Below are 25,295 nucleotides of genomic sequence, written 5' to 3' on the forward strand. Positions count from 1 at the left end.
CCAGTTGGAGTGCAGTGGTGCAATCTTGGCTCAGTGCAACCTGGATTCCCAGGTTCAAGCAAGTCCCCTGTCTCAGCCTCCCGAGAAGCTGGGACTACAGGTGTGCATCATCCCGTCCAGCTAATTTTTTGTATATTTTAGTAGAGACGGGGTTTCATCATGTTGACCAAGATGGTCTCCATCTCCTGACCTCATGATCCACTCGTCTTGGCCTCCCAAAGTGCTGGGATTAGAGGCGTGAACCACTGGGCGTGGCCTACTATTATTATTGTATTTTAAGTTCTAGGTACATGTGCAGAAAATGCACGTTTGTTACATAGGCTTCTATGCTTTTATATAAAATCAATTGGTCATATACAAGTAAATTTCTTTATCTAAAATCAATTGGCCATATACAGGTAAGTTTCTTTCAGAACTCTATTCTGTCCCATGCCATTGATCTATGTGCGTATTTTTATGCTGACTCTTCCATGTTTTAATTATTGTAGCTTTGCAGTTGAGGTAGAGCCAGTTTTCCAACTGTATACATACATTTCAAAGTTATTTTTGCTTTTTAGGTCTTTTGTTTTTACATATGAATTTTGGAATCATATTGTCAAATTAAAAAAATAAGAATAATTGGGATTTAGGTTGGAATCGTGTTGAATCTACAGATCAGTTTTTGGATGATTAATATTTTAAACATATTGAGTCTTCCAATGCCTTAATAAGATATAAATCTATTTTACATAGGTCCTCTATAATTTTGTTCAGCAAAGTTTTGTAGTCTTCAGTGTAAGTTATGCATACCTTTTTCCAAATTTATCCCTAATGATTTCAAGAATTTCTAAATCTTCAATTGTAGATAATTTTTCTATATACACTACAGAAATGTCCTTAGTTTATGTATATTTAGTTTTGTTGTTGTTGTTGTTGTTTTTGACTCTGTCACCCAGGCTAGAGTGTAATAGCACAATCTTCACTCACTGCAACCTCCACTTCCTGGGTTCAAACTATTCTCCTGTCTCAGCCTCCTGAGTAGCTGGGATTGCAGGCACGCACCACCATACCTGGCTAATTTTTGTATCTTTAGTAGAGACAGGGTTTCACTATATTGGACAGGCAGGTCTCAAACTCCTGACTTCAGGTGACCTGCCTGCCTTGGCCTCTGAAGTGCTGGGATTACAGGTGGGAGCCACTGCACCGGCCTGAATATTAGTTTTGTATCTTTAAAATTTGCTAAACTTTCTTAATCTGAGCAGCTTTATGCATTCCTTAACATTTTTCTATATAAAAATATATGTTTTCTTTTTTTTTTTTTTTTGAGACGGAGTTTCACTCTTGTTACCCAGGCTGGAGTGCAATGGCGCGATCTCGGCTCATCGCAACCTCCGCCTCCTGGGTTCAGGCAATTCTCCTGCCTCAGCCTCCTGAGTAGCTGGGATTACAGGCACGCACCACCATGCCCAGCTAATTTTTTGTATTTTTAGTAGAGACGGGGTTTCACCATGTTGACCAGGATGGTCTCAATCTCTTGACCTTTTTTTATAGAATTCTACAAAGGCAACAAGAGACTAAAGTAAAATATTTAAACCATTTAAAGCAAAAAAAAAATACTGACCTAGAATTCTTTGTAGCCAACAGTTACCTTTCAAATATGAAGTAGCTATAAAGATTTTCTCAGACAAAATATGAGAAAATTTTGTACCAGTAAATCATTCAGAGAGGAAAAAAGTAATACGTCAGAAACTTGGATCTATATAAAAAGGGGGAAAGCGTTGGAGAAAGAATAAATAAAGTTGACTTTTATAAAAAATTATTTTTTAATTCATAATTGATCTAATGGAAAACAGTTTGAAGTAATAATAGCAGCAATGTATTTTGCATTGTATCCTATGGATGGATTAGTATGATTAATTGTAGAAATATTAAGATAGATAGGAGGGAGGAATTCATAAAATTCTATTGCAAGGTACCTGCAGTTACTCTAAAGAGGTACAGTATTGTCTGACACTTTAAATGTGGATGGCCTTAATAATAAATTAAAAACCAGAAATTGTCAGTTTGGTTAAAAAACAAAAATCCAACTGCATGACTTCTACAAGAAAACCACTCCTTTTTTGGAGATGGAGTCTTACTCTGTCTCCAGACTGGAGTGCAGTGGTGCAATCTTGGCTCACTGCAACCTCCACCTCCCGGGTTCAAGCGATTCCCCTGCCTCAGCCTCCTGAGTAGCTGGGACTACAGATGGGTGCCACCACGCTTGGCTAATATTTTTGTAATAAATATGCACAGATAGCTGAAGAATTTCAAAACATTGGAAAAATGCTTGTAGATGATATGGGATAAAAGATGAAATCTAAAGAGAAGTTGTGAAATATTCCGAACTAAATGAAAAATGAAATTATACTGTCTCAAAATTTATAGGCTACAGTAAAAGCAGTAAATAAAGAGAAATCTGTAGCACTAAATACATATATTATGAAGAAAGAAAGATTTAACATCAATAATCTAAACTTTCACTTTAGGAAACTAGAAGAAGAATAATTAAATCTAAACTTAAGACAATATAAATAAATTGATTTGTTTTAGAAAGTCCTAACAATAAAAAGCAGAAAAATGCATATTACTATAATAGAATTAAAGTGTAAGAATACTTATTCTATGGACAATAAAGTAATAACAAATTATTTTGGACAATGCCATGTCTACCATTTTGATAACCTAGATGCAATAGATCAGTTTCTCAAAAGACACAAACTACCACAACTAAATGGAGAAACAATAGATAATCTGTGTAGGCTTACATCTACCAAAGAAATTGAATCAATTATTAATAACCTTCTAAACAAAAAGCACTAGCCCCAATGCTTTCAATGCTAACTTCTACCAAACAATAAAGAAAGACATGGTAAAAATTCTTTATAGTCTCTTCTAGATAATAGAATTGGAGGGAACACATCACAATTAATTTAATGAAGCAAATATTATCCTCAGAAAGGCAGATAAAGACCTTACAAGAAGGGGAAAAGGAAATGGAGAGTTGCTGTTCAGTTGATGTAAAGTTTCAGTTGTGCAAGATGAACTTATCTACAGTATTGTGTCTATAGTTAACGATACTGTACTGTGTGCTTAACAATCTGTTGAAAGTAGATGTCATTTGATGTGTTCCTGTCACCAAAGGAGGGGATAACAGGGAAATGTGTGGAGGTGATGAATATGACTATTAATTGTGGTGTGGGTTTCATGAGTGTCTGTGTATATCCAAACTCATCAAATCGTATAATGTAGCATGTGGACATTTTGACTATTAATTTTACCTCAATAATGCTGTTTAAGAAGAAGACATTATAAAAAGAGAGAGGAAAATGTTATGGACCAACACCTCTAAGGAATATGTATGACGAAACCCTTAACAAAATATTAGCAATTTGAATTGAAAAGTATATTTAAAACTATACACCACAACAAAGAGAGATTTATTCCAAGTGTACAAGGCTGGTCTAACATTTGCAGATTAATTAATACAGTGTATTACATCAACCAACTGAAGTCACAAATTTATAAAAACTTAGGCAGAAATACAATGTGACAAAATCCCATAGTCATCCCTGATAACAACTCTCAGCAAACTAAGAATAAAGAAAAAATTCCTTAATTTGATATAGAACATCTTCTCTAAAAGCCTAACATCAGACACAAGGTAAGAATATTATTTATGTAAACTATCATAGTGGAAGTAGTAATTAATGTGATAAAACAAGAAAATAAAAAGATATATGTACCGGTGAGAAATAAATAAAAGCATCTTCTTCACAGATGACATGATAGTCTATATAGAAAATTTCAAAGAACAAAATAAACTTCTATCAAGCAATAATAGGAAGAACTTAGGATAATAGGTTAATGTAAAAAAGACAAGTACTTCCCTATGTAGCAGGAATGAATATTTCAAATGTGAAATGAAAAGCACAATACTATTTATTTGAGCTCCAATAATATAAAATATTTATGTATAAATCCAACAAAATATGCATAAGATCTTTATGTGGAAAACTATAGAATTCTGATCAAATAAATTTCAAAAAATCTAGATGGAAGAAAACAGTCTATGTTCATGGACAGGAAAAATCAATATTGTTGTCAGTTCTTCCCAACTTAGACTCAACTATAAACTCAATGAAATCAAACCCAAAATGCCATCAAATTATCTTGTGTATATTGGCAAACGGATACTATACTTTCTATGGAAAGTGAAAGATCTACAATAAACAACATAATACTGAAAAAGAAAGTCAGAAAACTGACACTATCTGACTTCAAGAATTACTGTAAAGCTACAGTAATCAAGACAGTTTTATTACAAAAAGTAGATAAATATCCATGGAAAAGACTAGAACTCAGAAAAACACTCAGAAATAATTTACCGATCTTAGAAAAGGATCAAAGGCAGTTTAGTGCAAGTAAGTATATGAAAAAATTACAGTAACATATATTACTAAGACATTGCAAGTTGAAACACCATTAAAGGGCCACAGCACACCTATTGGAATGGCAAAACTGCTGATATCAAATGCTGACAAGGACGTAGAGTAAAGGAAATCTTATTCATCACTAATGGGAATAGAAATTGGTTCAGATAATTTGGAAGAGAGTTTAACAGTTTCTTAAAAAGCTAAATAACAATAGCCGTATTATATCAATTCAATAGAATTGAAAGTGTATCTTCATGCAAAAACCTGCACATAATTATTTGTAGCAGATCTATTCATAAATACTCTTCCCCCAAACTGAAAGCAACCAAAATCCTCTTTAATAGCTGAATGGATAAACAAATTGATACTTCCATACAACCAAATATTTTTCAGTGATAAAAAGAGATGAGCCATTAACCCATGGAAAGATGTGGAGGAACCTTAAATGCATGGTCTAAGAAGCTAGTCTGAAAAGTCTGAACACTCCATGATTCCAAATGTGCGATATTACAAAAGCCAAAATTACAGATGCGTTAAAATGTTTATGGGTTACCAGGAATCAGTAGATGAAGCACAGGTATATTAAGAATAATGAAGTGAATTTGAAGAAGTCTCTAATTATGGATACACAACATTTGTGAAAACCCACAGAATGGTACAAAACAAAGAGTGAACTTTAAACTATAGACTTTAATGATAATTTATCAATATTTGTTCATTAATTGTGAGAGATGTACAAAACTAATATAAACTAATACAAACAGGAAAAACTGTGTGCAGGGGAAGGGACATATGTGGAAACTCTCCACTAGCTGTAAATCTTTTTTTGTGGTAAATCCACAATTTCTAATAAACAATGCTTAAAGAGCAACAAAAGGCTCTTAAGACAGTATTTCCAGTTCATAGGTAAATTGGCTTTGTCATCACCTATATTTATATCTAAAGCGATCATTAAAGTGTAAAAACCAAAAGAAATTTTCAGTAGAATCCACTCGTACTTCAAATAATGTGTTCATTTCACTAAGTTTTCAATGTATTGACATAAACGTCGCAATCTTTTATCCTTTTTATATCTTAGAGATGTCTTCTCATTCATAACACTGAACATTTGTGTCTCTTTTCCTTTTTCTAATTTCTTGAATAATCTGAGGCCTTTACTTGAGATCTTTCATTTTTTAGTGTAGATATTATTGCTATAGATTTTTCTCTAAGTACATCCTTTTATGTAGCTACATCTTACAAATTTTGATATGATGTGTTTTAATTTTCATTTGGTTCCAAATTATTTGAAATTATACTTCTATATCTTAACTGACCTATTAATCATGTAGAAGCAGCTAAGTCTCATCTATTTTGACATTTTCCAGCTACTTTTTCATTATTAATTTCAAATTTAATTACATTGTGTTCAGATACTTTGATTGCTTGAATCTTTTAAAATGCACTGAGATATTTATGGCACGGAATATGGTCTATTTATGTGAACTTAAAAAGATTTTCTATTCTGCTGTTGTTGGGTAAAGTGTGCTACAAATGTTCATTAGGTAAAGTTGATAAATAGTGTTGTTTATATATTCTATATGGTCACTAATTTTCTATATGCTAGGTTTATAAAATACTGAGAAAATGGTTTTTAAATCTGAAACTCAAATTTTGAATTTGCCTTTTTCTCCTTACAGGTCATCAGTTTTTGCATCAAGTATTTTGAATCTCTGATCTTGAGTACATATGTGTTTAGAATTCTAGCTTGCCGGTGTATGAACCTCTTTATCATTATAAAATGACATAATTTAAAAATCATAGTAACACTCTTTAATCTGATATCAAGTACGCCAGTTCTTTTAATTAATGTATGCATATTTTATATTCTGTCCTTTTACATTTAATATATTGTGATTTTCGTAAAGTGAGTTCTCTTTTTGTGGGTGACATACAGTTGAATCACTGTTTAAACATACCATTTTGCTATTGGTTTTCTATTTTCTTATCTGTTCTTTGTTTCTTTTTCATCCATTTTTTAAGGATAATTGGGTAAATTTTATGATTCCATTTTATCACATTTATTGGCTTATAAGCCATAATTCTTTACATTTTTAGTGCTTGCTTTAAAGTATACATAATTAACACAATCTACCTTTAAAATATAAATACACATAAAAGGTTAATAATACTTAAACAATATTGTATTTCCTGGATATAGTATAACAACCACACACCCACATACTTACACTTCTCCCTCCCAGGCTTTGTACTAGTGTTACCTTACAGGTTTTTTTTCCTACCTCAGTTATTAACACTATAAAATATGGTTAGTATATGCTTTTTAACATTTACTGTCTTATAATGAAATTTAATTACTTAAAAAAAGAGTCTTTACATTGATTTCCACAGTTTCCATACCTTCGTATTTTTTTTTTCATTTCAGATATCATAGTTTTCACTGCTGGAAATTTGATTTCTTTGTATGCTAGTGGTTTTACTTAACATATTCAATTTTTTCTTCATCTTCTTAAACATAATGAATAGGCACAAAAACTGTTCTGAGTTCAACCATTGTGGAATACAGTGTGGCAGTTCCTCAAGGATCTAGAAATGGAAATTCCTTTTGACCCAGCAATCCCATTACTGGGTATATACCCAAAAGATTATAAATCATTCTATTATGAAGACACAGGCACCTGCATGTTCATTGTGGCACTGTTTACAATAGCAAAGACTTAGAACCAACCCAAATGCCCACTGATGACAGACAAGGAAAATGTGGCACATATACACCATGGAATATTATGCAGCCATAAAAAACGATGAGTTCATGTCCTTTGTTGGGACATGGATGAAGCTGGAAAACATGATTCTCAGCAAACTGACACAAGAACAGAAAAACAAACACCACATGTTCTTACTCATAGATGGGTGTTGAACAGTGAGAACACATGGACACAGGGAGGGGAGCATCACACACTGGGGTTTGTTGGGGGGCACTAGGAGAGGGACAGCAGGGGATAGGGAGGTTGGGGAGAGATAATATGGGGAGATGGACGTATGGAGGTAGCAAACCACCGTGTCATGTATGTACCTATGCAACAATCCTGCATGATCTGCACACGTACCCCAGAACCTAAAGTACAATTGAAAAAACAAACACAAACGAAAAAACCTCGTCCTTATCCACAAGGCTACTCAATATAGACTCAATCAGAAGAAAACTGTTTTGTGTAATTGAAGTTAGTTCTATTATTTAATAGTTCAAGAAAAATTATTTTTAGACCAACTTTTTCAAAAAGGTGTAGCAATTATAATACAAATATTTAAAGACACTAAAACAAAAGCGGTTCTTATGCCCTTGTCTACTGATTCTATCATTTGTAGGTTTTAAAATTACTTTTATTTAAGTTCTTGGATGTGTTTAAGACATTTTAAATGGATGAATCCTTTCAAATATTGTTTTTAAGCTTTGTTATGTGATATCAGATCATCTTTGTTCCATAATAAATATTGTTTTTTCTCCGCCTACTGAGGCAAGGGTGCTTTTAGTATTCCTACTAATGTCACTTGAATTATAAAATATCAAGTCTAGCAATTGGAAATGGTCTAGTCATATAAGACTCTAGAGATTCTTCTCTCTAATCCTCTTGGGGTAATTATTTATTTGGCTGTGGATTATTTCTACACATGCACGAATTTGTTAGCATTCACCAGAGTATTCAAAATGTAGCTCTATACCGGTCTACTGAATTCTCTGTGCATTTCTTTTCACTTCATTAATCAGCCTGTACATTCTAGCCATCTTGGTTTTCCACACTCCAAGCTTTGCCTCCACAACTCTCAGGAAATGTTAGACTTTGCCGATGTTCTCTCTTTCTTCATAACAACCTAGAAATTTCCTCTGGGCAGTAAGCTGTAGAACTTACCCTATTTGCTGTCCATCACTCAGTGATCACTGTCCTTGGATACCTGATCCTCAATGTCTTGAGTGATCATATATTTATGTATTTTATCCATTTGTTTATTGTCATTGTTACTGGGGTTTTTTAAAGTGTTAGGTTAAATCTGTTCTCTATTACACTCTCTTTACCATAAGTGAAAATACTATTTTATAAATTTCATTTGTTTGTCTAATTTTCAAGATTAAAAACAGCAAAAAATAATCTCTAGAATAAGATTTTAATCTCCAGTATGGTACTGCAATGTATTTAAATATTTCTATTTGTGAACTGAATCCTTTTTTGGGTTTCATGGCAAACACTACAAATTGTTGAATAGCCTTTAGACTTCGTTTTCTTCTTTTCACATGATCCCTCTCATCTATTTCATATTGGCCAGAAACAGATATGTGTTAGTTATTGATTTCATGAAAGTTTAAATATTTTCCTAGTACATCATGTACCTGCACTTCATGGATGTGATCTGTTCCTAGCCAATATGACTTGAAGAGTAGATAATATAAGAGCTTATGGGAAAAGTGGTGATCCCCAGTAAAATTAGATGGATAGTTCATAAGTACAAACTCTCCAACTTCTTTCTTTCGGCAATACTTTATGTGAGCATGATGCTGGCAGAAGCTAGGAATATTTTGAAATCCTAATAAGACAAACATGAGATAAAAACGAAAACATGAAGATAACAGAGTTGAGAATTGTAAAGAACCAGGGTTCTCACTGAATTTGTTAATAAATTAAGCTTCTTTTGATTAACAATAGTTGTACTTGATGTCATATCAAAACCCAATTACAAAAACCCAGTTATTTAAACTTGATCATCAAGATTTTGACTGAGAATGATTCCAGAGTTGATAAGACATTAATATTCTCAGTCCTTTATATGTCAGGCTTGGTACTAGAATGGTAAAATATTCCAACCACAAGTAGTCTTGTCATAATTAAGAGTAAAAAAAAATTGGTATTTTGTTACAAGCAACTAAAAGCATCAGACTTGGCATGTTCTTATATATTATAATACAGTGATTAGAACATAATATAATTGTCTCTTGATTATAAACCCATGGGAAGACAGGAATCTTGTCTTGTTTCTCAATATTTTATAGGCTTATCACACAATATGTTCCATTATTTTGTTATGTATGATGAATTCAATAGGGAAGAGCCCATAGATCCTGTCATTAGAGAGTTACATTTAATTGCTATAAATATTATGTGTCTTCCAATGGGCTTAGGGAATATTGATGTTTCATCATGATAATATATTGAGTATTGCAACATTAGTTGTTTAAAATAAATTATAACAAAAATGTTGCCTATAGCAAGAACTTATATTACCCTAAAATAAAAATCAAAGCCCTAATGTCATCTCTGATATAATATCAATATTTAATTCACATTATCATAAAGTCATATTTAATTTAATATGTAATCATTTTTTAAAGTATTGAAGAGGAAACAACTGAATAATATTTTATCAAATTTTCTTCTTATTGTACATGACTAAAAAGTTTTATTTAAACAATAGATTTGACAGCAGAGTTTCAAAGTCACTGATTAAGCCAGTTTAAAACAAGCATAATATATGAAAATAATGCTGTTAAGTTGTCTGAAATTAGAGTATTTGGTTGAACAAATGTAAACAAGGTTATACAAAGTGACATAAGGTTAAGAAGAATTAATTTCAAAAAGACTTATTTTAAGAAAAGATACCTCTTCTAATTTTGAAGAACAACAGATTCTCATCAGCTAAATACATCTCGTTAAGATAAAAAGCATGATTTTGCTTTTATTATAATGGGACTTTTCTATGTGGGATTCACTTCATTATGATATGGGATAAAGGAAATTTTCATATGAAGTACAAGTTAGAATTTATACATGGTTTTAATTTTCTTACCTTCATGGAAACGATAATAATTTTTAGAAGTGTATGTTAAGCAGACCTAATCCAAAAATTCAAAATCTAAAATGCTCCAAAATATGAAACTTTTTAAGTTCTGATATGATGTCACAAGTGAAAAATTATACACCTGGCCAGATATAATGGGTTGCAGTCAGAAGGCAACACATCTCATTCAGTATCCCCAAGGGAAAAATGACCTTCCCAATCCCCTTCAGTTCTCATATACCTGTTCTGCATACGCCCATATTTCTTCAAGCAAGCACACTCACAAAGGATAACAAAATGACATATGTGCAGGCTGAGAACACCAACTGCAAGTTCCCCACAATGCCTCCGATGGGGCCAAGACCAATATACACTATACTGAGTTTTTCTGCTTATTCTATGCCTGGTGTTATAAAGACACTATTGAAAATGTCACAAGGGCCTGCAGAAATCTCTATGGGTAATAGTTATAAGAAAAGTATTTATGTTTATTTTTAGCACAGATCATTTTCCCAGTTAAGCTGTTGGGAAAAATGGACTGCAGTGAAAATATGTATAAAGTATATATGAAAAATAAATTAATTTCATGTTTAGATTTGGGTTCCATCCCTAAGACAGCATATTATGTACATGCAAATATTGCAAAATCCAAAATATAAATAAATAAATAAATAAATCCAAAATCTGAAATGCTTCTGGTCCCAAGTATCTCAGATAAGGAATATTAAACCTGTATCAGTGTCATAATGCAACAGTCAGGGTCTTGGCAGGAAACAGAGGGCACGTTCAAATGAGATTATTTTAAGGGAGATAAATAAAGAGATTCCTTATGTGCTGGCACAGTGGCTCATGCCTGTAATCCCAGCAGTTTGGGAGTCCAAGGCAGGAGTTTCACCTGAGGTCATGAGTTCAAGACCAGACTGATCAACATGGTGAAACCCCATCTCTAGTAAATATGCAAAAGTTAGCCAGGTATGGTGGCATGTGTCTATAATCCTAGCTACTTGGAAGCCTGAGGCAGGAGAATCACTTGAATCTAAGAGGTAGAGGTTGCAGTGAGTCAAGGTCACACCATTGCACTCCAGCCTGAGCAACAGGAGCAAAACCCCATCTCAAAAAAAAAAAAAAAAAAAAAAAAAAGAGAGATTCTTTATGAAAGTGAATCCAGGATTTAGGAAAAGCCACAAAGGATGGTGGAGTATCCAAGGACAGTAAAATTCTGGAGTCATTACCATCCCTGAAACTAAAGACAATAAGAAATAATTACCTAAACCTAAAGAGATAATTATATAAACAGATCCCCCAAGTAGGTGTCCTTCAATTTCTCGAGTGTATGATGTATTTATTCAAGTACTCATTTGTCCTTTATTATTTCACTAAGAATATTGTAGTGATTAGGGTTGAATGTGCAGAAATCAATTTATCAACTTGAACCAGAAGGTCAGAAAAATAAATTTTGAAGGAAAAAGTAATTTTATTAAGAAATAATAATAAAATAAATGGCATTATAATTACTATATTTGTAAAAAGTAAAGAATGTAATTAGACCTTCTTATAAAAATATTTTTGATCAAGTATGAGGATATATAAAAACTAATGACAGTATCTATATTCTATACTTAACTAAACAAATGAGAGAGATACTGATAGATGTTATTACTGTAATCGTGGGGAAAAGATATGTTATTATTGACTATAATGACAAAAATATACATTTTTTTATGGATTGTCATTTAACATTCTTTATATGGTCTATGAATATAGAAATAACTGCCCACATCACCAATTCTATCATATGTGTTCTCACAAATTGAATGAATTGTACTTCTTCTATGTCAACACATGACTGATTATTACTAGGTATTTGAAAATATTAGGTTGGTGCAAAAATTGCCATTTTGCCACTATTTTAAATGGTATATAACTAATAAGCTATATACCATGTTCAAGGGCACGCACTTGAAAGTGGTGACATTTGAAGAGAAATATTATTGGTGAGAAGGAAGTAAAGAAAAATAAGAAGTTTATTCTTACCTTGGGTCATTTGTATTATGCTTAGTGAACTCTTTTCCCAAGACTTTGCCTCTTTATTATTTTTCAGAAAGAAGATAAAACCTGCAGATAAGATTTTGCAACTTAAAAATGTAGTGGGATATTCGGTATGGAGAAGTAAGCAGGGAACAGATTTTACCAATCCTTATAACTGTGGTAAGAACATTTATGACATTCTCATTCTAACAGGATTATAATCAGCAAATTGTTTTTTAAAGAAAAAAAGGGATAATTTTTTCTGATGGATGAACAGCACACCATAATAAAACAAAATGGAGCAGAGAAACACATTCAAATCTTTCAGAACATTAGTATCTTCAGAACCGAAAACAGGAGTTGTTTGTTAAGATTTATTGAAAGAGCACTCCCAGGAGAAACAGAGAGGAGAGAAGCAGAATGAAGGAGAAGCAGCTCCTTAATAATGTGGTTTAAGGTGAGGTCTGGCTTTACTCTGATCTCACAGGGAGCTCCAGTGTCTTTCCCACCTTCAGATAAAGGAAGGGCAATTTGTGACCCCTTGCAGGGAGTCAGTCACTGCACCAGGAAATCACTGAACAGGAGACATCAGGCATAGGGGAGGGGCATAGCTGGCAGGCACCTCCAGGAAAGGTGGTCCCAATTGCCCACTGACTACTGTCAAGTAAAGCTGAGAAATCAACAGTAGGAGCACAAAGAACTGGTAAAAGTCCAATGGGATAACAGAGAAAACTCAATAAAAGGACCACTTTTGATGTTTGTCCTATAATTGTTATTAGACAATAATGAAGTACATATTTATAAATCAGTAATAGTTTTCTGTTAGAACAAATACCTTTACATCAGGACATTAATAGAAATGCCACTATTGAATCTTAAGACATGTTTGCATGGCTCTCTAGAAACATATGACCAAAATTGCCAGTTGGTCATACTAACCATCAATTCTTTTGTTGTATTAAATAAAATTTGTAATTCTACTAAACTAGATTATAAAGATTACATATTAATATGCAATTATAGGAAAATGTTTTTATAAAGCTGTAAAATAATATGTTCTCATAAGTTAAGAGAAATTATATAAAAGCTCAATAAATGAAGAATTAATGATGTTTTAAACTGTGATTAAACTTACAAATAAAATTAACACAAAATATTAATCTTTGAGTTTAGTGAAAACGTAAAAACGTCTATTCTGAAAAATGATTGAGCTCATTAAAACTGATAATAGCATCTGCATAATTTGTTAATTTTCCTTTTGCTATGGCTGTTAGTGAGGGACTTCTCTTCCTGGGTCCCCAAGGGGCGTGGTTTGAAAGGCGGGAGTTTCCTGGCTCCATGCCTCCATCCAGGAACTCAAACGTAAAGTTTTTTATCTGGGTTTCCCCCGCACGGGCTAGGTAGAGAAAGCCAGACGAGGCTCCTTTGTCCAAAAAAAAAATCTCGCTGAACGCTTTGGGAGGAAGGGGCTCTGTAACTCAGAGCTGTGGGCCAAGCAGCCAACCCAGCGTCAGAGTCAAAGATCAATCCTTCTCAGGGTTCCCTCTCTTGACACCATGGGAGCTGTCTTTCTCTCTCTCTTCTGTCTGTCTGTCTAATACATCGCTTTTCCGCAAAACCCTTTGGGTCCACGATATTTATTTGAACGTCAAACTCACCGGGCCTCCTGAGCGCCTTTCCCCATTCTTCAGGGTTAGGCAGGCTAAGAACCTCTTCAGAACGGGGAGCTGAGTACGCTCCCCGGTTACATTAGGAAACCTAGAAAAAACGAGTAAAGCAAAACACGCTAAAGTTTGGTTTCTAACACAAATTATCCCCCGTTATATCTTTTCTCATGCAATTCTTAAGTTTTATTATTGTAATAACAATCAGGCTTTTAAATGCATTTTTATTCTGAATTTATGACAACCTTATTAACTAAAAACATAAGAAACACTATAAATAATGCTCAATATGCCTCATTAGAAAATTTTACTGTGAAATTCTGGAAATTGCAAGGACACATAGACATTACAAATTCAATTTCTATAAATACCAGTTTTAAATAGACTCAAAGTGAGTAATTAAGAAGGTACAATGATCAGTTTCCAATTCTCAGGCTCAGTGTGCTGTATGTGATACAACTATAGTACAATTTGGAATCATAATGTCAGTTCTTTCCATAAGTCATTCTGTTGCAAAGAGATCTATTCATTCAAAAAATACATTTATTTAACAATGTCATTTTTAGTAAGTGATACAATTTGGTAAGTATAAATTAGCTCATTTTTGGCTTGTATGTCTAAAATATGATTGGAAGAGATATTTATGAGATTAAGTTATTAAAATACTGGGATCAAGATCAGAAAGTAAATGTAAACTATGGAATCAGAATCATAGCATGTGTTCCAGGTTTCAGCTCCGTCACTTAGTAGACTAATGACTCTGAAATTTTTGCTCAGTTTCTCAGAGGTCAGTATCCTCATATGTAATAATTTGAGAAACATGTAATGAAACTTGCACTTCACATCTGTAGTACATTGCATTTATCTTGTATTTTACATATTGTTTATTATCTGTCGTTCTCACATAACTGTGTTTTTTTCAAAGGATGAGAATATAAATATTTTTCTGATGTCTAATCCAGTACTTATTATAATATATGGACTATCAATGAACAAATAAAATTTGAGTTCTAGTTGCAGTTTTTGTCCTGAACAAACCATTTAACAGTCTTACAGTATTTAATTTATTCATTCTTTAATGGACTAGGGTTCTAATCCAATAGTGGACTGCAAGTACAGTCATGCATTGTGGAATGAAGGCGACACATTCCGAGAAACGGCTCTCTAATTTGTTTTATTGTTGCATGAACATAACACAGTGTACTTACATTTACCTACACGGCATAGCCTGTGACGCACCTCAGTTATATGGGACAGCCCATCGCTTCTGGGCTACAAACCTGTACAGCCTGTTACTGTACTAAACACTGCAGGCAATTTTATAACGGTGGTATCTGTGTATCTAAACATATCTAAAGATAAAGGAGGTACAGCAAAAATACAATATAAAAAAAGTGTTCACCTGCATCAGGTATTAACCATGAATGAAACTTACAGGTCTGGAAGTTGTTCTGGGTGAGTCAGTGAGTGGTGAGTGAATATTAAGGCCTAGGGTATTATTCTTCACCACTGTCGACTTTATAAACAATGTACACTTAGACTACACTATATTTATTAAAAAACATACAATAATTGCAATAGGATGTCACAATGGCTTTGACATAACTAGGTAAAAGGGATTTTTCAGCTCCATTATAATCTTAGGAGACCACAGTCATGCCATTATATGGAGCACGACTGTACTCAACTTTGTGGTCTGTTTACACAAGGATGTTTGGTGAGCAAGAAGGAGATCAAACCAGGAATGTGGATTGATGGATTGGATTGTTCCCCACCGAGGTGACCCAAGGACCAAATTATGCCAAAGTACTTAGTATGATAAAATTAATCTCAATTTCTCTGTTACTTATTTCTGAGAAATTTAATGTTATGGACAGTTGCACGGTCACAAAAGACCCAAACAAGCAATGGTAATGTGCCTTTGAGGCAACTAACCACATGGAATTTGCAGGAATCTGAGTTAAAGTTGTACCTCAGTCAGTGGCTAGAAGCACAGGGGAAGGGATATAATCTTCGAGAATCTCTTTGGATCCTGAGCATGAGGTAGGGCATTTCTACAGAATGGATGTCAGCTTCCAGCACTAGTGCCCTGAATACCAGAACTAAGACTTGTCCAAAGGAAGTTTTTTTTTTTTTTTTTAACCTCTAGACTTTGTAGATAACTGAAAACAATGCAAACATTATTTTTGCTTATAAATATGAAGAGACGATCCATCTGTGGCAAGACAGTTTTGTATCCATTCCTAATCTATAAAAAATATCTGTTCTTTGCATTTTCATTTTAACTGAGTGGTAGGTACTTTCCAGTTTCCCAAATTAATTATTGAACTAAATAAAATCATTCATATGTCCTATTTTTATATGTATATGGGATATGATTTTGTTTTTTAAGGAAATGTACCTTTTAATAGTTTGGAGGTCCCACCAAGATGCATGGTAGATCTACCTGAAAAGCCTAGATGTACTTTATCTCCAGAGCGCTGTATCTCACCAGCTGGTTAAGCCAACTGGCATCTTTTACAGCTTCTCATCCAACAGGAAACAGAATATCGATGGTTCTTTGTTTTCTTATTTTTTTCTCTCTATTATATGTGTTTTCTTTTGGTTTTGGTTCATTTACAACTGATATATTACTTTCCACTGGTGGCAGCAAAGACTGAAGATTGGGCTTTATGGTCTAAACATCTAGTAAGCTCTGTTTGTTATGGACATCTATTTTATTTTGGGTGAAAGACCATAGAAAACCTGGCTTACTAGTCTTTGTTTGGTTCTATATTTTTCCAGTTTGAGTTCAAATCACTCAAGGATTTTATTTCTACCAGAAATGAGAATGGGTACTTAATAACTGAACATGCAAAAAAAAAAGTTTCCATGTTTACTATTGACACATGACAAATTGTAGCATTGAAGCTCTGCCTATACACAGACCAGAGAGTTTCTCTATGCATCTGGAAATCAGAAAGATTTTTACCTTCAGCTGCGTGAGTTTGCCATGTTTCTATTTCTGGAGAGTATTAACCTATTTTAAAGTCAATTAAATTATAATAGTTCTATTCTTATTTGTTCATGAAGACAAATAAGTATATACACTTATATAACCATATGTAAATAAACACAAATAAGCATATATGCAAATTACGTGATATATACCAATTGTTTCTTACAAGGTGTGTTATATTGTCACTAATTCCCTTTTTTGTTATTCTGACCTTTAAAGAAAAAATGAAGATAAATGGCTGATTATATAATCTGGAAATCTTCAAGTTTTAGTTGAAAATAAGAAAAAATAGAAATACTTTATAATAATCTAATTTCCTTATCTGTTAATACACCATCAGCAATTGTGGATGACATCTATTTATTTTGAGATATGGACAGGTGGTATGGAGCAATAGATAGTCTTGACAAAGTATATGCCCTTTGGGGAGGACTCTACTAAGCAACTTGTAGGAGTTCATCTATCATTATCTAGTATATTTCTTTTGTCATGGATTCTCCATTCACAGATTTCTAGTTCTCTAGATAGAGCATATTTTCTATCTATTGTATAAACTAATTAAATATTCATGAATTTGTATTGTTTTCATTCTACACATTATATGTCCTGAGGCTACTACAAAAGAATAAAGTAAGTTGTCTTATGTGGAGATAACCTGTAAGTTGTGGCTAGCAGAGAGTTAACCAATAGATTTCAACTTCATTTAGTGCATATTTTCAAAAGTCTTTAAATGACTATTAATAGAACGTCCCGTATTTGATGAAGAATAAATCTATTTGTGTAATTTGACGTGGCTTTAAAATGATATGACAAACCAATAATCTTAATAAGAATCCTCTTATTCACAGAAAGCTGATAAATTGGTATTAAATTTTAGTATAATCACTGAATGTTAAAACCAATTTGGAAAAATTTTACATTGAAAAAATTACATACTGATCTCTCTCTGTCTTTTATTTGGCACAATCAATGTTTCTGAAAGGACTTTATATTTTACTTTTCATACAATAGGAAACTGAAGAAAAAAAGATATTTGCATTAATATATGCAGTATATTAGGTAGAGTGGTATTATCTCCTACTTAAATTTTCAATTAATCACATTAGGCTCTACATTATTTGCATAAATATATTTAATACTGTTTAGAGTGGAAACATTTGTTCATCACTCTGGTAGATTCTCAATGACATGCAAACGTTTTTCAAAGCTGATACCAGCTTCTTCTGAGGATATTAATAAAGATGCACTATTTTATTCCTATTGTTTCTTTGGGTCAAATGTAGCAATTTACCATGAGAGGAAAATTATTTTTTATAAGAAAAATCTACATAGATCTACATAATCTAATTATTTGTGTTCCTTGATTAAATCCCCCACAGCAGTTCACGAATGAAGATAGTTGCATTTCACAATTACTAGGTGATTTGGTACAACTGAAATGAGCTTCTTATTATTTCAATACATGAAAAATCTGAAGAAAATATTCTTACAGGATATAATTAAACAATACACTTGGGACTGCAGATATAATTTGCTTTAAGAAAACTGAGATTTTTATTGCAATAATAATATGCTGTATTTGCAATTCTTTTCTTAAACTCGACAGAAAGAATGTCAAATGACCTTTACATACACACACATATATATGCATTTATGTTTGTATAATAATGAATCCTGGAGGAGAACAAATGACAAGAGAAAAGGCATGTTAAGCAAATTATTTTTTTTAAGTAAACAAAATTATTTGCTTTCATTAAGCATAGTGGATTTCAAAATTTGAACAAAGGGAATGCTGTATGCAAATGAAGTCTAACTCTGATGTTCAGTAAGTAAAACTTAAAGCAGGTTGGATGAGAAGCTAGGACTGAGCATCGTTGGACTTCAGTGGCTTCTCAGATGCCACTTAGGACCTTCTGTGGCACACAATTTGAAAACGCCTTATGTTAAATATGCTAACTCTGTCCCATACATATCTGCTTTCTTTACAAATGGGCACAAGTCATATTTGGCTTTTAATTTTCTGTTATTTGTTTTTCCCCCAATCATTCCAGGGAAACATATAAAGAATAGAAATAACATAAATGAGAAAGTTATAAACTCAAATAATGTTTTCCAATATCTTAGTATTGCTCCATTCCCTCAAATTCCTGACTTCGTTATGAGATTTTACAAAGCTTTCCTGGACTTTCTCTTTCTGATATGTTCCTCGCATATACAACTGAATAAATCATCCACTTTCTTCTGATTCATCTTTTCTCTAAAAGTATGAAGACATCTACCGCTATAGTAGCCTTGCTTGCTGTGGTGTGTTTCAGTTTAGTTCTACCGGTAATTTTTTTTTTTTGTCAGACATAGCTGGTTTCTTGAGAAACAAAGATTATTCATTGATGGACTCAGAAGGTCCTCAAAGAGGCTAAATCAATTGGAGAAGCAGGCATATGAAAGAAAAAAAGTATGGTAAATTATATGTACACAAAAAGTCCCTTGAAGAGAGCAATGCATTTTAAAGTAAGTCATTGGTATAACTGAGGCTCTCCAGGAGGGCCTTTTTAGTATATTCTGCTTTCTGCTCTATGTGTATGGTTTAAATACTGAATTAAAAATTCCTACATGTATTGATTGGTGCTGTTGTATCATCAGTTCAAACTACCAGAATTTGAAACAGAACCAGCCAGAAGAGATCCTTAGGTTCTGACTTTATTTTAAAGTATTTTATTTTTATAATTTAATTGGTTTCCTGTAATCCAGATAAATTTGTTGCACTATATTTTAGTCAATAGCCACTTACTGAAATCTTCTATGCACAGTTCACGCTGAATATTGTTCTTCATGTAAAATTGTAATGTGATGTAATATATAATCTTAATGTAAAATTAGATAAGTAGAAATGATTCATTATTTTCAACAGAAGAATTTCCTTTTATGTTTTAATTATATTAACAGTAAGACAAGTAAATTAAATGCATCTAAATTCAAACACAGTATGTTCTTGTGAATAACTTAGATTCACTTATGTTTGAAAGATATTTGCATTCCCTTTAATTGCAAATATATCTTTCCCTAGGCTGCATAATATTTATAGATAAAAACAACCTATAAATCATTCACTTCCTTTATTGATAGATGATCTAAGTAATTTTAAATTAACACTTCTATAATTATTTTTAAAGATTTAAAAGAAGCCAAACTGTAAGTGAAAGTTGTTATATAAAATGAATTATGTATAATACAAAATTTCATTTAAATTTCACTAATTCTGTTTTGTGAATTGACAGTTTTTTTTAAAAGACAAGGCTATAGAGGGAGACCCACAGCTAGAACATTAAGAACCAGAGTTTGAAGGGTCAACTTAAAAGAGTAATTTAAAATCATTTGCATTTGTTGCAAAGCCTTTACTTGTGATTATAAAATGCTTTTGAATATAAGCAAAAAAATCATTGAAAATAATAATGATCTAGATGCTATGAACTTATCATCATACTCTAGTTATAAGTATCAAATTGCTGCATGAACAGAAATGTTTTTATAGCTAGTAATAGCAATATTTGAAACTACAAAATATGTCTGATTGAGCTAAACATTCAAATAAAATATTGTGGTTGGATTAGTCTGGCCTTCAGCTTTCTTTTCTCCTTCATTATATTCTAGCTTAGAAAATTTATTTGTTCCTCATAAAAAACCTTCACAATAAAAGTTAAATCACGAAGTGACATTTTCAACCTATTTTTGGAAGTAGATTTAATTTTTTTAAGTAAAAAAATTAGTTATTTTCAGCCTTAAAGATTGTGTTTGAAAAGAATAAACTTGCAAAAACTTGGAGTGTCTATGCTCTGAGGTGATGTTCAGTAATTTCCTCTCCAACTTGCCACCCATGCAGACGATCCGTTATATTTTACTATCATTCCACAGAGTGTCCCAGGCTCTAGTTACCTTGTACCAAGCTAACAAGCATCTGGAGAAATAGTGAATGCAAGTCATATTAGGGTTTTTTTTTTTTTTTTTTTTTGACAGGGTCTCACTGTCATTCAGGCTGGAGTGCAGTGGCATGATCACAGCTCACTGCAGCCTTGACCTCACGGGCTGAAGAGATCCTACTGCGTAAGCCTCCTGCCTCCTGTGTAGCTGAAACCACAGGCATGTGCCACCTCATCCAGCTAAGTTTTTTATTGTTATGATTTTCTTTTTTTGTAGAAATGGGATCCTACTTTGTTGTCCAGACTGTTCTTGAATTCCTGAGCTCAAGCAGTCCTTCTGGCTCAGTCTCCCAAAGTGCTGGGATTACAAGTGTGGGTTATTGTTTTCAATGGCTCCAAATAATAGCCATCTATAGCAAAAGTAATAATAATGCTATCATTTTGATTGTATAATTCAAGTTAAAATATGTAATAGCAAATGAATTTCAAAGTCACTATATTTATCTTTTATTTCTCTTTGATCCATCTTCCTTTCCCCCCATATGTTTGGTGAATGAATAAATGAAACAACAAAGTACCCTGGGAGATACCGTGGAGTTTGTTGCATAAGAAGAAATGGAGCAAAGATTGATGTACAAATCCTGAAATAATAGGAGTTTTATTTAATTCACATTAATGCTTTCATCATTGTCAAAACACGAGTATTCTTGGAATATAAAATACCTGAAAATGCAATCAGATATACTACCTACATGAAAGAGGCTCTGAAGAGAATAACAGCACATTAAAATATAAACACCAAATACAAAGTGAAATATAAAATATAAATATCAAATACAAAGTGAAAAGTGACTGGGTGTGGTGACTCATGCCTGTAATCCCAGCATTCTGGGAGACTGATGCAGTTGGGCCACCTGAAGTCAGGAGTTCAAGACCAGCCTAGTCAACATGGTGAAACTCCATCTCTACTAAAAATATACAAATTAGCTGTCATGGTGGTGCATGCCTGTAATCCCAGCTATTCAGGAGGTGGAGACAGGAGAGCTGCTTGAACTATGGAGGTGAAGGTTGCAGTGAGAGGAGAGCAGGCCACTGAACTCCAGCCTGGGTGATAGAGCACCCACCCCCATGACAAGGGTAAAAAGCATATACATTAGATTTACATTTAAGTGGCATTTGTAAGCATGCAAAATAATATCATGTATATATTTTTAAAATACCACATATTCTTTATGTTTATACATATATTTTAAATTAAGACATAGTAGGAATTCTAGACAATAAATTTAGAGTAGTAGTTATCTCTGGAATCATTGGTCAGGGGAACTGAGATCAATTAAGCATAAACAAAAGAAGCTTTGGTTATATCTACCTTGTTTTGGTTATTAAACTCTATGGTTGATACAAGGGTTTGTTATATTGGTATTCATCTTTGTTTTTGCAAAAAATTCACTTTTTAAAATGATAAGATACTGAGTCAGTAGCTCATATTTGCAAAGTGAGCTTCATAAGATCTGAAAGCAGAATTAAAACCCTGAAAGAAACATACAATATAAATTATTAACATTATATTAACCAATAAGGATTTTGTTGTATTCACCTCTCACTATTCCAGTAGCAAAGCCAAACAGCCCTGTTCAACATACATCATTGTCACAGCCTCAAAAAGAAAAAAAAAAAAAAAAGCAGATGACCTGCCCCAACAAAAAGAAACTTAAAAAAAAAAAAAAAAAGAAGTGAACTTTTCCAGATGCAAAAAAATCAGCAGAATAATACTTGGCATACGAAAAAGCAATGGATTATGACACTGCAAAAGGAACACCATAGTACACTAACAATAGATCCTGACCAAAAAGAAATCTTAGACATCCCAGATGAAGAATTCAAGATATTGATTTTAAAGAAATTCAATGAGATGCAAGAGAAATCTGAAAGCCAATACAAAGAAATGAGAACACCAATTTAGGATATAAATGGGGATTTACTGAGATGATAGATATTGAAAAGAAAGCAAACAGAACTTTCAGAAATAAACAAATTTATTGAAGGAATTATAAATTACAGTCGAAAGCTTTCACAATAGACTAGATCAAGTAGAGAGAATCTCAAAGCTTGATAACAAATCTTTTTAATTATTTCAATCGGGCAAAAATAAAGAAAAAAAATAAAAAAGAACGTAGCCTTCAAGAAGTACAGAACTACATAAAGTGATGATAATCATGAATTATTGATATTCCTGAGGGAGAAGAAAAAGCACAAGGTTTACAAAATCTATTTAAGAAGATAATTGGTGACAGCTTCCTCAGTCTAGAAAGAGATTTGGCACCAAGATACAAGAGGCCCCCAAGAAAACTCTAGATAAATATAGTGAAAGAAACTCTCCACCGTAATATATGTTCACTAGACTGTGTAAAATCAAGATTAAAAAAAATTTGAATATCACTAAGAGAAAATCATCTAGTCATCTATTACAAAAATAAAAATTTAAAAAAATCCCCCATCAGATTAACAATGAACTTCTAAGCAAAAACTTTACAAGCCAGAAGAGTTCAAAATATTATCTCCAAAGTACTTAAAGAAAATAACCCTGCCAACCATTAATTTATCTTATTATAATATAATACCTGAGAAGTATAATTTATCTTATCATAAATTCATGGTCAGCAGGGGATTGTTATCTTATCATAATAAGCTTATTCTTTTTATAATAAGGTTCATAAAATGAAGGAGAAAGAAAGTCCCAAGGAGAACACTTAGACAATTTATCATTACTATACTGTTCTTACAAGATGATCCAAAGAGTTCTAACTTGGAAACAAAATGCCAACATTTGCCATCATAAAACCACACAAAAGTACAAAACAAATAGGTCTTATAAAACCATTACATAAATGAGAATAAAAAAGAAATCAATTAATATCATGACAGAACTTTACCAAATCTCAAAAACAAATAGAAAGAGTCTTCCAATCACAACCACAACAAAAACCCCAAGACCTGACAGATTCACTGCCAAATACTACCAGATATACAAAGAAGAACTCGTACCAATCTTTCTGAAAGTGTCCAAAAATGAGAGAGAGGGAATCCTCCCTTAACTCATTCTGTGAAGCCATTTTCACCCAGATACCAAACCCAGATGGACACAACAAAAAAAAATAATCCACAGATCAATATCCCTGATGAACACAGAGGCGGAAATCCTCAATTTATTGAGGATACTAGCAAACTAAATCTAACAGCATGTCAAAAAGATAACACATCACAATCAAGAAGTTTTTATTACCAGAAGGTAAGAATTGTTCAGCATACACAAATCAATAAAAGTAATTCATCATATAAACAGAATTAAGGAAAATAAGCATAGTTTTAATAGATCAAAAAAAATAAGATTTAATAAATTTCAGTAGCCCTTCATGATAAGAACTCACAGCAAACTAGGCATAGAAGGAACACATCTCAAAATAAGAAAAGACAAATAGGACAAGCCCACAGGCAACAACATGCTGAATGGGGAGAAATTGCAAACCTTTCCTCCAAGAAATGAAACAAGACAAGGATGCCCACTTTCACCACTTCTCTTCAACATAGTACTAAAAATCCTAAACAGAGCAATTGAGCAAGGACAATAAATGAAAAGCATTCAAATCAGAAAAGAGGAAGTCAAATTATATCTGTTTCCTAAATAATATTATTGTATAAGTAAAAAATCCCAAAGTCTCCTCTCCAAAACTCATAAATTTCCTAAACAAATGTAATAGTTTCAGGACGCAAAATCAACATCAGTATCATACAAAATCAGAAGCATTTCTATATATCAATAACAATCAAACAGAGAACCAAAGCAAGAAGGCAATTCCATTTACAATAGCTACAAAAATATGATATAACAAGGGGTATATTAACAAAGGTTGTAAAAGATCTCTAAAAGGAAACCAGAAAGCCTGGATGAAATAAATTGTAGATGACACAAAGAGGAAAATATCCCATGCTTATGAATTGGAAAAATCAGTATCATTAAAATGACCATACTACCAAAAACAAGCTTCAGAATCAATGTAATTCTTATCAAACTACCAATGCAATGCTTTACAGACATAGAAAAAAAAATTCTACAGTTAATATAGAACAAAAAACAAGTGCCCAAAAAGCCAGAGCAATTTAATTTAAAAAACAAAAAAATGGAGGCAACACTTCACTTTACCTCCAATTATGCTTCAAAGCTGTAGTAAACAAAACAGCATGGTATTGCTATAAAAATAGTCACATAAATCAACAGAGCAGGATAAAGAACTCAGAGATAAATCCACATATTTAGAGCCAACTTATCTTTGACAAAGTCAACAAAAACATTCATTGGGTAAAGGACATGATTTTCAATAAATGATGCTGGAAAAAAATGGAATTG

The sequence above is a fragment of the Sapajus apella genome, unplaced genomic scaffold, assembly GCF_009761245.1.
Source record: "Sapajus apella isolate SASKATOON/1434 unplaced genomic scaffold, GSC_monkey_1.0 scaffold8, whole genome shotgun sequence".
Lineage (NCBI taxonomy): Eukaryota > Metazoa > Chordata > Mammalia > Primates > Cebidae > Sapajus > Sapajus apella.